This window comes from Macrobrachium nipponense, chromosome 18 (assembly GCF_015104395.2).
Source record: "Macrobrachium nipponense isolate FS-2020 chromosome 18, ASM1510439v2, whole genome shotgun sequence".
Lineage (NCBI taxonomy): Eukaryota > Metazoa > Arthropoda > Malacostraca > Decapoda > Palaemonidae > Macrobrachium > Macrobrachium nipponense.
The window spans coordinates 47,118,101-47,132,565 of record NC_087211.1 but is presented as its reverse complement, the minus strand read 5'-3'; the positions used below and the strand labels follow the sequence as shown (position 1 = coordinate 47,132,565).

At 36.2% G+C, this 14,465-nt stretch overlaps 1 long non-coding RNA gene across 2 annotated transcripts in view; it reads right to left on the bottom strand.

Annotated features, from left to right (window-relative positions):
- Positions 1–14,465, bottom strand: part of LOC135196750 (uncharacterized) — an 830,226-nt gene that overhangs the window by 272,460 nt on the left and 543,301 nt on the right. For both annotated transcript variants that reach the window (XR_010310454.1, XR_010310455.1), the window contains one exon: positions 6,766–6,802. This is a non-coding gene — a long non-coding RNA (uncharacterized LOC135196750). The remainder of the gene's footprint in view (positions 1–6,765; positions 6,803–14,465) is intronic.

Below are 14,465 nucleotides of genomic sequence, written 5' to 3'. Positions count from 1 at the left end.
ACGCGATCGATGTGCCCCCCAGTATTTTGGGGGAGCGCTAGCCCCCTTCTTCCCCTCCCCACGATTGGGTGATCTGGGTGGGGGGCTGTGTAGCTCCCTCGGTCACCTTCTACGGCAGCCCCGACACTTGCGCTCCCGACGAAGGATGAGGCCAGAGAGAGAGAGAGAGAGAGAGAGAGAGAGGAGAGAGAGAGGAAAAGTTAAGAATTTTAATTTGTCAGCAGAAGAAAGAGAAACTGACAGATCTGATTATGGCAACACAACGACTATAGGAGAAGAGAGATGAGGAAGAGGAGAGGAGAGATAGAAGAGAGAGAGAGAGAGAGAGCATCCTCATGTAACTGTAAGTACCCAGAAAAACAGATAAGGTAAAAGTAACAAAGGATTCTACAAGTTCTGGACAAAAGACGAAAACCAGAAAGTACTCAGACGGGAATAACAGAAAAAAGATAGCAAAAGGCTACAGTTTATTAACAAAAGACAAAGAGAGAGAGAGAGGGGGGGGGGGGCCCGAATGTCGTAAAAAACTCGTCTAAACTTAAAATGAACGCTTAATAAACATCAACATGTTATCAACACATCGCAAACAAAACAACTCTTACAGTTAACGTAAAAAATATAAATAATAATAAATCAAAGAAAGAAAGAAATGCTAATCAAACAAACAAACATTTTTAGCGCATTGAAACCTATGGCGATTATTAAAAAAAAGTTACGAAAAAGCAATGATAAAAAGAATATTAAAACAATTTTGACATCGAATATGAGAAAAAAAAAAGTTAAGCGAGATGTGAAAGAAAAAAATGTAAACAATAAACATCACAATGGGAAAGGGGTTGAGCGTTAGAAAGGAGGGGGGGTAGGGGGTGCAAGGGGTGGGGGGAGGTGGTGTTAGATGGAGGCATCACAGTTACTACAAACAAGTCCATTTCCATAAAAGAGAGGAAAATTGTGTGCGTCTGTTAAATGAACAATGGGAAATCTACAGGCACAGTAAAAGCGCGCATTCACTTTTTATTATTACGGAGGCAATAATGGGAACTAAATATACAATTGACAACATAAATAGTTCGATGGGAAGTGTGAAAGGTCACGCAATTATAAGCACGGAATGGATATAAAGCTTCCGATGACGCGCGAATCATACACAGAGGAGGGAAATATGCAAATGAGTTCAGAAGGGAATGTTTTCTAAACATGGGGACGGGGGGATAAAAATAACACCGACGGAAATAATGATGACCGATGATTCCAGTTAAGGTGCAAAAGACTGCAAATGAGCAGTCAAGGAATTTTACTAATTGTACGAATGTTAGAGAAAATACAGACAACGATAAACATTATTAATTAGTTCTTTAAAGTGGATAGGAGTGTTACTAAATTTAAGCATAAAAGAAAATTGATAATAACGAAAAACAGCACTAAAAGGAATGTTATCAATAATTAATGACAATAATCAATGATTTCAATATAGGTGTAAAGTTTGTGAATGAATGGACACAGGAATATCAATAACTATAGGAATAAATGGAAAAACGGTTAAAAAAAATCAATATCTTCCGTCTTTAAAGCATAAGTTGAAGGTGAGTGCATAAAGAAATGATACTAAATATTGGAATAAAAGTAAAATTGATTAAAAAAAATTCATTTGTCCCTTCAATGAAGCAAGACGATTTATAAACGAGTAAACGAGGGAATGGAATAACAACAACAACAAATAAATGACATAAAAGATGAAAATCTAGAAGTAACAAAAGAACAAAAAGGTATTAAGTATGGAAAGAGATAAAGAATAAAAGTAGCAAGTAAATACACTAATTGGAAATTAAGTAAATAAAACGGATGAAAGAACTGGGAAGAAACAAGAACGAAATAGAGAAATGAGAAACATGACGAATACAAATCAATAATACGAAAATTATGAAAGAAAAACAGCGTAGAAGAAAAAAAAATCACCGTACAAATAAATGAAACAAACTGACAAATAAACAAACATAACAGGAGTAAGAACGACAAATAAACAAACGAGCGACAAGGTAAACAACAACAACAACGACGAAGAGTAAGAGAAAAGAAAAGACCGAATAAAAAGACTGAATAAGGGGAAACGCAGAGGGGTCTGGATACTACAAATGAAACGCTAGATCTTAAAATAGAAATAAATTCAGTGCGTGAGAGAGAGAGAGAGAGAGAGAGAGACCAAAGCAATCACGCTCAAATAAGAGAGAAGGGTGAGAGGGGAGAGACACACTAATAGAAAGAAAATAAAAATGAAAAAAAAAAAAAAAAGAAAAAAAAAAAAAAAGAAAACCGAAGAGGGGGAAAACATGATAAAGTTGTTCAGGAAGAGGAAGTGAAGGAGAAGGAAGGAAGAGAGAGAGAGAGAGAGAGAGAGAGAGAGAGAGAGAGAGAGAGAAGGGGTAAAGAAAATAAGAGAGAAAATAAGATAGTAGGTGAATGGGACGTAGTAGTAGTTAAATAAAAGGGAAAAGTGAGGAAAAGCTGATGAATGTTGAGGGGACTTAATTCTACCAGAGGAGCAGGAAGGGTTTAATTTCTTCATTAAAACACTTTTGTGGCTCCTAACGTCCAGGTGGAAGTGGATGATGCGGTTTGTGCAGGGAGGGGGAGGGGGGGGGGGGGCGCATTTTCAACGCTGCTGGTAAGACGCCTGTGTGGAAGGGTTTGAAGCGGGTGGTGGCTTGGAAGTTTTCTGCACGCGGGTTGCATCCGAGGTTCTTTTCATCTAAAGTGTATATACACATACGTATATATGTGTACTATGTATGTGTGTACATACATATATATATATATATATATATATATATATATATATTAAACATATATATTAAATATTATACAGTATATAATATTTAGTGTATATACCTATGTGTATAGAGTATATACATGTATTATATATATCATATATATATATATATATATATATATATATAGTATATATATATATATATATATATATATATATATATTATGCGTGATTGTGTGTGAATAAAGCTCAAGAAGTTGAACAGCTGAGAGGGTGCGAAGAGACGAAGAAAACTGGATGAAAGATGAAAAAGGCATTAAATAATACTGCTAAGGTCCAAGAAATGGTGCTATTAGGAATAGCAAGTTCTGCATACAGTACGCCTTAAAGGCATAATATAGGAATTATCATCCTATGGGTTCTTTTTTGAGTGAATCGAGCAATAGAACAATATCATTCAATGTTGAAAAATTGAAATAAAAATAAAAATTATAGTTATTTCCGTTGCAGAGAAAAAGTCATACAATTGAGAGGAGAGAGAGAGAGAGAGAGAGAGAGAGAGAGAGAGAGATTTTCGCAAAATGCAGGTAAAATGAGCGTGAAATTAATAGAAAATCTGGCTGTAACAGAATGCAGTAAAATTACGTGTTATGAATAACGACATAAGAGATTTGTTACTATAATACCATTTACTCGGGTTTCATGAATTTATTTCTCAGTTTATCTTACCTCTTCTTTTCTTATCTTTTTCGACTTTCTCTCATTACCAACAATCAGGCCTTTTTTTCTCTCCATCTACTCAACTCATCTCCATCTTCTAATTCTACTGTTTCCTCCATCTATCTAAACCTCTTTCTCTTACAAATTCTCCATCCTCCAATTTTTCTTCATTTGTTTTTGAATCTCACTTTTCATCCTCTATATCTCCATCTTCTTATTCTTCTTCTTCGACCTTTTCCCCTTCCATCCGTTTAAATTTTCTTCTATATCTCCATCTTCCTATCCTCTTTCTTCAACCTTTATTCCTTCAATCTGTTTTAATCTTCTTCTATACCTCCATCTTCTTCTTCTTCAACCTTTTCCCTTCCATCTATCGAAATGTTCTTCTAATATCTTCATCTTCTTCTTCTTCAATCTTTTCCCACCTTCTATTCAAATCTTCTATACCTCCACCTTCTTCTCAATCTTTTTCCTTCCATCTATTTAAATCGTCTATATCTCCATCTTCTTGGTCCTCTTCTTTTTCTTCAAACATTTTCTTTGCATCTATTTAAATAGTCTTCTATAACTCCATTTTCTCCTTCTTTTACAACCTTTCCCCCTCCTTCTATTTAACTATTCTTCTGTATCTCCATCTTCTCATTCTTCTTCTTCTTTTTCATCTACAACCTTTTCCCCTTCTTCTATTTAACTATTCTTCTGTATCTTCATCTTCTCATTCTTCTTCTTCTTTTTCTTCTACAACCTTTCCCCCTCCATCTGTTTAACTATTCTTCTGTATCTCCATCTTTTCATTCTTCTTCTTATTCCTCTTCAATTTTCGAATCACGCCTTCCCTTCTGACACCAGAAGCCCGTAACACCGAGAGACTTGCAACACGGCAAACTGCATGCAAATGTTTACACGCGGGGTCATTCGGCTGCAAAAGTTATTTTAAGCAACACTGCGAAATTCGTGTGACATAAAAAAAAAATAGAATCTTTCTTCTCGCTAAACGAACCGAGCAGGAAATATCCCTGGGAATAAGAGACTGATACGTCACAGATCTTTGTTGGTCATCACGATTTCTAGCGAGGACCCAGGTTATGTAGTACATAATTAATTACGAAAAGAAAAGATTATTGAGCGTTTTCGAAACATTATCGTGAGTTCAGATGAATTTCATGTCCAGGATTATATGGGTGGTTAGTAGTTTATGCAACACAACACAAACACCCATATACTATATACATACATACATCATACACAATACACACACACACACACATACACACATTATATATATATATATATAGTATATGATATATTTAGAATAGTATACATATATATATCACACATGTATAATAATCACATATAACGTGGAATTTACTTTATTTACTACATATATCATATATATATATATATATATATATATATATATATATATATATATATATATGTGTGTGTGTGTTGTGTGTGTGTGTATATATATATATAATATATATGTATGTATATATATATATATATATATATATATATATATATGTTATATATGTATGTGTGTGTGTGTGTGTAATTATATATATATATATATATATATATATATATATATATATATATATATATATAGCGTGCGTGTGCATATTTATATATAAATATTTAGCGCAAGCGTATGTGTTTCCTTTGCTATACTCTAAGTACTCTGCGAGCGCGCACGCGCGACAATCGACCGTCTCTCTCTCTCTCTCACACACACACACAAACATATGCAACCTAATATCTCATATTAAAGGGATTCCGGTCCCTTTCGCAATGGCATAACTGGGCCAGAGCAAATCGATATATCGACCGCCCCAAAAAGACTACGGCTAGCTCTTATGGGCCGTATGGAGTCTTTCCAGTCGCTATTCTTGCTAAGACTCCGACCGTGAAGTGGAGTCTTCGAATTGCTCATAAACTCTGCAACGGAGTTTTTTTTTTTCTTTTTTTTAAGTGACCTGGTGCTTGGTACCTATTTGATTGTCTTTGGATTTGCGATATGGTACTAGGATAGTACAAGAACTTCAAATCATCTGGTTCCTTTTGGTCAAAAATACCATAACTACTTTCTAAACATTACAAGTTTAGCTGAAAGTTCCTCGGTTACACATTGAGCATTACTACTCTAAAATCAATTTACCTTCAATTTGAATTACTTACTTCTATTTCTCTCTGATAACCGATCTCTTTCTTTCTATAACTTCTGTCAAATGAGCATCATATTCTTTTGAAGATTGAATTTCAAATAAGTGGCCCTTGTTGCTTCGTTACAGAATGAATTTACTTACTTAATAATAATAATAATAATAATAATAATAATAATAATAATAATAATAATAATAATAATAATAATAATAATAATAATAATAATATGCATTTTTTTTTTCAAAACGATGAAAGGATATTTCTGTGTCGTAATATAATCGACGATATATTTTCATGATAAAATCGCATAATAATGATATAGTGGTTTTTATGGTCTCTAGAACCACTGAAATTGTTTTTCTTTTGACCAATATATATATATATGTGTGTGTGTGTGTGTGTGTGTGTGTGTGTGTGTGTGTGCTGTGTTCAAATTCATAACTCTTACAGCAATACTCCCCTGCTTTGACATTCCTGTTTCTGTAATATGTTTTTGAGAATTCGAAAAGATATTCTCACAAAATGAATCACAGTTATTGTACGGTGTAACTCAGAATTTGCTTGACTTATGGAATCCATTTTCCCTCATATAAAAGTGCAATTCTTCCGGCTTGACGAAAGGATGTAGACACAAATAAGTTGTGATAAGTGAAAAAAAAAAAAATAAAACACGAGGACATTGAGAGCGAGAGAGAGCGGATGTTATTCTTAAATTAATGAGAGAGAGAGAGAGAGAGAGAGAGAGAGAGAGAGAGAGAGATCCATGCCATTATTCGCAGAGCCTAAATAGAAAATAATAGAGAGAGGAAAGAATGTCGAGGAAATTTTCAGCTCTTTCACGGAACACAAATAAACGAGAGAGAGAGAGAGAGAAGAGAGAGAGGTGGTCAGAGCTGGGAGGGGGTGGGGGAAGAGAAAGATTGAAGCATGGGGGTTGGGTGTTGTTTTTAATCATGCGCAACTCAATACAAAACAAACACAAGAAAGACCTTCCGTCGTTGGCAATTCAACAGAAGACAAACGCTACGAATTACGAGCGCCGCGTTCGTTCGTTCGTTCGTTCGTACTCGAGTCAAAACCCGTTTTAAGACGAGAGGGAGGTAGGTTACACTCACCTGGTGTGATGGAACACGCGTGACTTGGCACTAGCACCTGAAAAGGGACAATAAGCCATAAATGTTGGGACCGAATAGTTTTACAGTCATGAAGTCTCTCTCCTTCTAATGGGGTCTTCTGACCACCCTCACCCCTTGACCGTCACTCCTCAACTCTCACCCCTCCACCGTTAGCCCTCACCCCTCGACCACATCACTCCTCACCCCACGGATCCCCTGTTACCCTTCCAATACCAACCTAATGGTTCCAGAGCTCAAATTCCCTTGAAATATTGATATACGATTGATTTTTCACTGGAAATGGTACACTGGCCGATAAATAATTGGTCGTTTAGATTATTAACTAATGATAGTTCCAAAGATATTACATGAAAAGGACTGATATTTAGGTAACATTAAGTAATACAGCAAATACCATTTACTTCAGCATAAACCATAACCGCTAGACTGTCCAAGGAACAAGATATCAGTCTTATAAAGTCTTATGATTTACAAGTCTTAAAGTCTTGTGATTTTATGCCTGGAAATTGCATCATTGGAGAATTTTTCTCATAAAATATTTATGAAATTAGTTTATTACAATCGTTTAAAATTAATTCACATACGTAAACAGCTCTTAAGTAGACATTACATTGTACTTAATATACGTCTTATCTTTCCAATAATCCCAGATTTTGGTACCCTTAACGTAAAACGAATGCATATTCATTTTGTTCACATCTAAAATACTTGTGCTACCATATAATTCATATACGGTCATGTCTTTAAGTGTCATTTATTTCCAAAATACTTCGTTTGCTATATAACTTTGATCGTATAGTGTGTTGATGATCGTGAAGCTTTTTACTACAGGCGAGTTTTCGTCTAAGTATTTCATTCTCTTTTCATCCTGATTTAAAAAAGGTCGTGGAAAATAATATGGTAGCCCACACCTACGTAAGATAGATAGACAGCTGGATAGAGATAGATAGGTAGATAGAGGCTTTTGAATTAAGACAGTTCAAATACCAAAGTAGGTATATAGAGGCTTTTGAAATAAAACTGTTTAAGTAGCAAAGAAATTATTTCCACAAACTAATTACCTTTTTGGCCTCGATTGCCAGTGCAATGGGATCTTAAATGTTTACAATAACAATGACAGTAATTTAAAGGCAATTCAACAATACCTGACCATCTGACATTTAGAGGTAATCTTTCGGTACCGAAGTTCTTTTGCTTCCTAAATGAGTTTCCAACACGAGGAAATTTGTGTTCATTCGGGAAGAGCAGTTTAACAATCTCTCTCTTCTCTCTCTCTCTCTCCTCTCTCTCTCTCTCTCTCTCTCTCTCTCTCTCCTTTGTAAAGTAATATAAAACTAAAAGTAAGGCATCGACACAGTTGAGATATCAACATTCTATGCATCACTAGAATATCAAATATCCCTCTGTATCCCGAAGTGGCTATTCTTTGCATTGCTTGATATCGGTGAAGTTTTATAGTTTTACTTTGTATCAAGGGAGGATAAAATCAATCTCCAAAATAGTTTTCGGACTCGTCAGTTGACAAATGTTTTTCCCAGTTCGTCGAAAATGATTCAGAATAAAACAGTGCTTGAGCCAGTTCCCCATACTAAGACGTACTGAAATACAGTCCGACCTCTTTTAACTGGAAACCTTGGAACCAGTCCACTAGCGGACCACAGACAATCCTGGATGACAGAAATCACTACTATTCAGGCTCCATGTGGGAAGATGTGGCCTGGCTGGTGCCACGAGGATGGTTGTGGGTGAGAGGGAGACTCTCTCTCTCTCTCTCTCTCTCTCTCTCTCTCTCTCTCTCTCTCTCTCTCTCTCTCCGGCCTAACCTGGTATACCTCCACCTTTTGGAACGCATCATACCGATTTTGCTTTCTCCAGATTCACCTCTTCCCTCAAGAGCACAAATAACATTCGTTCCCCTCCATTCACGCTATTTACTCCATTCTAACTCCGGAGAGGAACAGAAAACGCGAATCGGTCTTTGTTTCTGTTTGCATTTTTTAAAGTTCCGGCTATTTATTTAATCCATTTACTCACTCAGGGGCATAAATCCCTTCCATTCCTCCGACAGGAAAATTCTACCTCGTTTTCTTTCAACATTTATTTTCGTTTTCTTTGGGATACCTTTGTGTCTTCGAGGTCCTAATGAATAGTCTGTTGCATCTGCAAAAGGTGAATTTCGTCGAACTGCATTTTTAAGAGGGCTTCCGGTTTCCCGTGAAGAACTGATTTGCTTTTTTCCTCTCTCTCTCTCTCTCTCTCTCTCTCTCTCTCTCTCTCTCTCTCTCTCTCTCTCTCTCTCTTCGGAAACAGACGGATTCTTTTTCTGCTATCCCACCCACGGCGGAGTTCGTCAGGGATGAAACATTCGGAGATAGTGAATGAATTACATAGCCTGTTTTTTTTTCTTTTTTTTTTTTGCGTAACTATGACCATTGCCTTCTAAAAGTTCTCGCTTCCGTTGAAAAGTCGATGACCTTTCTTTTTGCAACGTCAGACTGATATTAACTAATCAAATCAACCATTCAGTCCGAATGAAAACAGAAAGACGAAACGTCTCAAGTCTTAGAGTCGCTCACAAATAACTTGGTGCACAAAATGAAATGTATTCCATTACCTATGTCCAGTTCATCATTAGTCCTGTAGATGAATATTGGGAAATTCAGCAGCTCAGTCTCGATGCAATTGCTGTTGCTGTTGGTTGTTGTTGTTGTTTTTTTTTTTTTAATTTTTTTTTTTTAAGTGAGCAGGCTAAATTGAGCCATACTTAACATATTTGTTATTTACCTTACAAATTTCGCCTTGTTATTTATCTCGTTTTATTTTCATTATTTCTCTTCCCTAGTTTATTCTTTACCTATCAATTTCCTTCTCGGTACTATGGGTTCATTGGGCTTGTAGCATTCTGCTATTCCAACTTGCAACTACAGCAACTTGGCTTTTAATAATAATATTTTCTCGTTGATCTCATTCTACTTCACAAAACCCACTCAACAAATGAATAAAAAAAGGATTTAAGATACTAAATAAAAGAGTTATTCACTCAGGTCTTCAGTCGTTTACTAATGATAAATGATTGGTAGAATTATTATTATCATTATTGCTTGTAATTCACACAGTGTAGTGTGTCGCCAAACGGTAAGCATTATAAATGCTTAGAAAATTTAATAATTTTTTTTATATAATTCAGGTGGATTTGGTAATAAACTTTGCAAGATCATGTATATTCTATCCACATCATTCTTCAAGGATTCATCAGTGATGATGATAAGTTTATACTCAAAACCACTCTAATATCATGAATATCTTTAATTTATTCTTTTCTTTTGTTTTTTTTTATCTTTTTATCTCTTCCGCTTCCTTTATCTCTAGTCTTTCCTTAATTCCTTTCCTTGTCCTAATGAATTATTTTGTATCCCTGAGGACAACTTGGCCATGGCTTAATAAACAACAAAAAGGACGCAAAGTACGTGTTTATGGACGGGGTCTTTTGGGGTTGCGACGACCGACCCCCCCCCCCCCCACACACACACACACATCCCCCGCCTTTCGAGAAAATGTCAAAGTGGTTACCATGTAGATGAAAAAATAAGACCCCAAGAGTCCTATCGTCTGGTGGATTCTTAGGGTACCCCATTCCTATGTTAAGGGCATTCCAAGAACATATTTGTCCATGAGGTATGGTAATACTAAAGGAAACTGAGGATCGTATTGCAGGATGGAATCCTAAGGTGCTTCATGTCGTAATTTAAAGCCTTTCAAAGGGCCAGCTTGAAAATATAATAAAGAAAAAATCAAAGAAATAATATTGCATTCCTTTACTAAAACTTATGGTAAGTTCTGTAATTCTTGGCCAAGCCTTAAGGTACATCTTTTAATAATAATTGGCCAAGCCTTAATAAAGTTAGGTTGGTTAGGTTAGGTTCCAAAGTACATTCCGTAGCCTTGAGGTACATTCTGTAATTCTTAGCCAAATCTTAAGGTACATTACGTTATTCCTAGGCTTTAAGGTACACTGTATCCTGCAGTAAGCCAATTCCGCTAAGGAAAAATAAACATACAACGCTTGCACTTCCGGTCAAAGCCTCGTCCGATTATAATCGGAAGACGGATTCTCGCAAGACAAAAGAGGAACGAAGTCCGCACTGCCAAACAGAATTGACAAGGCACTTCCAAAAGCTTATTATTGATCGTGACGCATCGAAACAAAACGGACGAGAGGTTAACATTCCCAAACAGGGCAGATATGTCTTTCCAAGAGACGCAGTGGAGAGAGAGAGAGAGAGAGAGAGAGAGAGAGAGAGAGAGAAAGAAACTCCTGGCGGAATGCGAGCGCGTGATAACAGGGCAAGGCAAAATGACAACGCCGTGGCAACAGGGTGCATTCGAGCAAGACGTTACAAATGGGTCCAATTTGTAAATTCATCCTCTAGTGCTCCTCCTGCCGTGAATGATCATGGCCGTCGAGTGCTTGCTGAAATATATGCACGTCGGTACAAAACATTATTATTGTTGTTTTGTTATCCAGTCAACCCTGGATAACGGCGTATGGGACGTCTCTCTCTCTCTCTCTCTCTCTCTCTCTCTCTCTCTCCTTCCATTCCATTCCATCCCACGTAGCTCATCTTTCCCCTTTTGGTCACGTGATGCCAATGTAGAGAGGATGTTTGAGATCGCGGGAGGAAATATCGCTTTTAAATAGGTTCATTTTAATGATTAGTACAAATAGGTTGAAGTAAGGTTGACGCCCACAATTACCGTTTTCAGTTATTTATACTTGCCAGTTTGTCATCACCCGTAATTACTCTATTCATCATTTCACTCTCCTTTATATCATTCATATATTCTATATTTCTCCTCAATTCTACCATTCTCCTAATGAATTCTTCTCTTGCCACCAAACTTTCCTATAATTACCTTTCACCACGAAGTAGCCTTGATCCTTCTTTTCTCATTATTCTTATTATTCACGATTTCTTTTCCTCATTCATTCGTATCTCTCTTACCATCCCCTTCACTCATTCAATCCTCATTCAATATGCTTGTCGTAAGTTCATTTCCATTCTGCCCTTCTCATTATCTAGAAAAATTCAGGGCATATACTCGTTTTCTCACTCTCTCTCTCTCTCTCTCTCTCTCTCTCTCTCTCTCTCTATATATATATATATATATATATATATATATATATATATATATATATATATATATATATTAGAGAGAGAGAGAGAGAGAGAGAGAGAGAGAGAGAGATCCAGTGCTTACGTTACGTTTGCTTCCTTCTGCCTTCAATCCAGCCCCGGTAAGAAGACAGAGGACTAAATCACTCAATATTACCTAACACATCCAAAATCACCTATGGCGGCAGCGCCAGCCCCTCACTTCTCGGGTCTTGTGGAGTCGGTAGTACCTCGCCGACAAACGGCTGCTATAATAAAGCGTTCCGCGCAGTTGGGTCTTCACACAAAATTGCCCACAATTTGCTTTGGCAGATCGATCGCCGTGAGCCGTATACTTTGCAGAGATGGATGCCAATTCACAAGGTAATGGCCACCATTCAAAAGGAAGCGATGAACGGCTACAGATTTCGTTGTGTTTGGAACCGTTCTCGAGATCAACAACAACATCCGGGTTGTAATTGTCCTGGCGAAGTGAAACTTCCATTAGTTGCCTGGAGCGAAAAAAATTGCATTTTACATAAATGCACTCAACTATGACTGTAAATGCTGCTGGTCACCAGAGTTACTGTTCTCTCTCTCTTCTCTCTCACCCTCTCTCTCTCTCTCTCTCTCTTCTCTCTCTCTCTCTCTCTCTCTCTCTCTTTTTACTGTCAAAATGTGGGAGTCTTCCTAGCAGGTAATGAGTTTCTGTATTAAAGAGGAGATGCAAAACAACTTTAATTTCCTAAGCTCCAGATTCATAGCTTATTTATTTTCATTTATTCATTTTTAATGTTATTTATTTCTGGTTTATTTACTTTAGAATTATTTTTAATTAATGAGCTAATTAATTGATTTATTTACTGGTTCATTTATCTATTTATAATTTATTTATATATTTATAAATTTATATACTTATCTATATATATATATATATATATATATATATATATATATATATATATATATATATATATATATATTTTTTTAATAAAAAACCGATTAACTAATTTATTTCTATTTGAAGAACAATACTGATAATGCAACTATCAAAATAGCAAATGCTGAATGCAATAAAGCAGATATGTGAGGTCGAGCATATTTACAAGGATGCACTAAAAAATCAAGGAATATTAAAATCAAAATCAAAACAAGTATCACATTATGTCTTAGAAACATCTGAATAAGAATGAAAATGAATCAACTGATACGAAACTGAAAATCTGGAAAGCACGAATTAACGTAATAAGAGCAAAACTTGAAGATGAAGATAAGTGAATAAAATTATTTTATTCATCTTAAAAAATCATCCCTACATATTTGAAGTCAATTTGCAACTTGCAGCGTCTTAAACTTAAACACGCAATGCATAAATGAAATTGCCTCTCCATCAAATTTAGCTAACTTGTGCATTACACAGGATGCAAATGAGACGGCTAATTGAATCAGGCAAGAGGAAGGTTCCCTAAAGATACCTAGACGAGAGAAAGAGATTGCCACCGCTTGCTGAACTTGCCAGGGAATATGGCGTGAATTCTAATTGCACGAAAATGCGTGTAAATTCCGCGGGCTTTGCAGAGGTGAGGGAGAAGGCGTGTGAGATGCTTTAAAAGGAGCGAAGAGGAAAGGTTGTAGATGCTTCAGTAGGGTACAAAATGCTTTGAAAAGACGTAGGTGATGGGTTGCAGGTGCTGTGACGAAGGGGGTTCAGATGCTTTAAAATGTTAAGGTGAAAGTGCAAACATGCTTTGAAAAACTAAAGATGAAAATGCTGAGATGATTTAAAAGCTGACGAAAGTGCACACGTTTTTAAAAAACCAAAGATGAAAGTGCACAGATGCTTTGAAATACTAAAGATGAAAGTGAAAAGATGCTTTAAACACTGAAGATGAAAGTGCACACATACTCTGAAAAACTAAAGATGAAAGTGTACATATGCTTTAAAATCTGAAGATGAAAGTTCACAGATGCTTAAATAACTGGAGATGAAAGTTCACAAATGCTTTAATAACTGAAGATGAAATTACACAAATGTTTTAAAAACTGGAGATGGAAGTGAACACATGCTTTAAAAACTGAAGATGAAATTGCATAGATGCTTTAAAAACTGAAGATGAACGTGCACACATGCCTTATAAAAACTGAAGATGAACGTGCACACATGCTTTGAATAACTCAAGATGAAAGTGCATAGATACTTTAAAAACGAGGAGAAAGTGCATAAATTCGTTAAAAACTAAAGATGAAAGTGAATAAATTATTTAAAAACTAAAAATGCATGTGTATGAACTCTTTAATTAAAACCAGGTATGAAAGTGCACAAATTCTTTCAAAACCAAAAATAAAAGTGCATACATTCATACATTATGGAAGGGTAGGAATACACGAGCCACTCTGGTGGCGCCGGTGCGTGACTTTTAATAGGTTTCCACTGTTTATAAGCTGTGGCGGGGATCAGTGACAGCTTGCCACAGCTTATAAACAATGGAAACCTATGGGAAGCCACATCCCCGCCACACTACGACG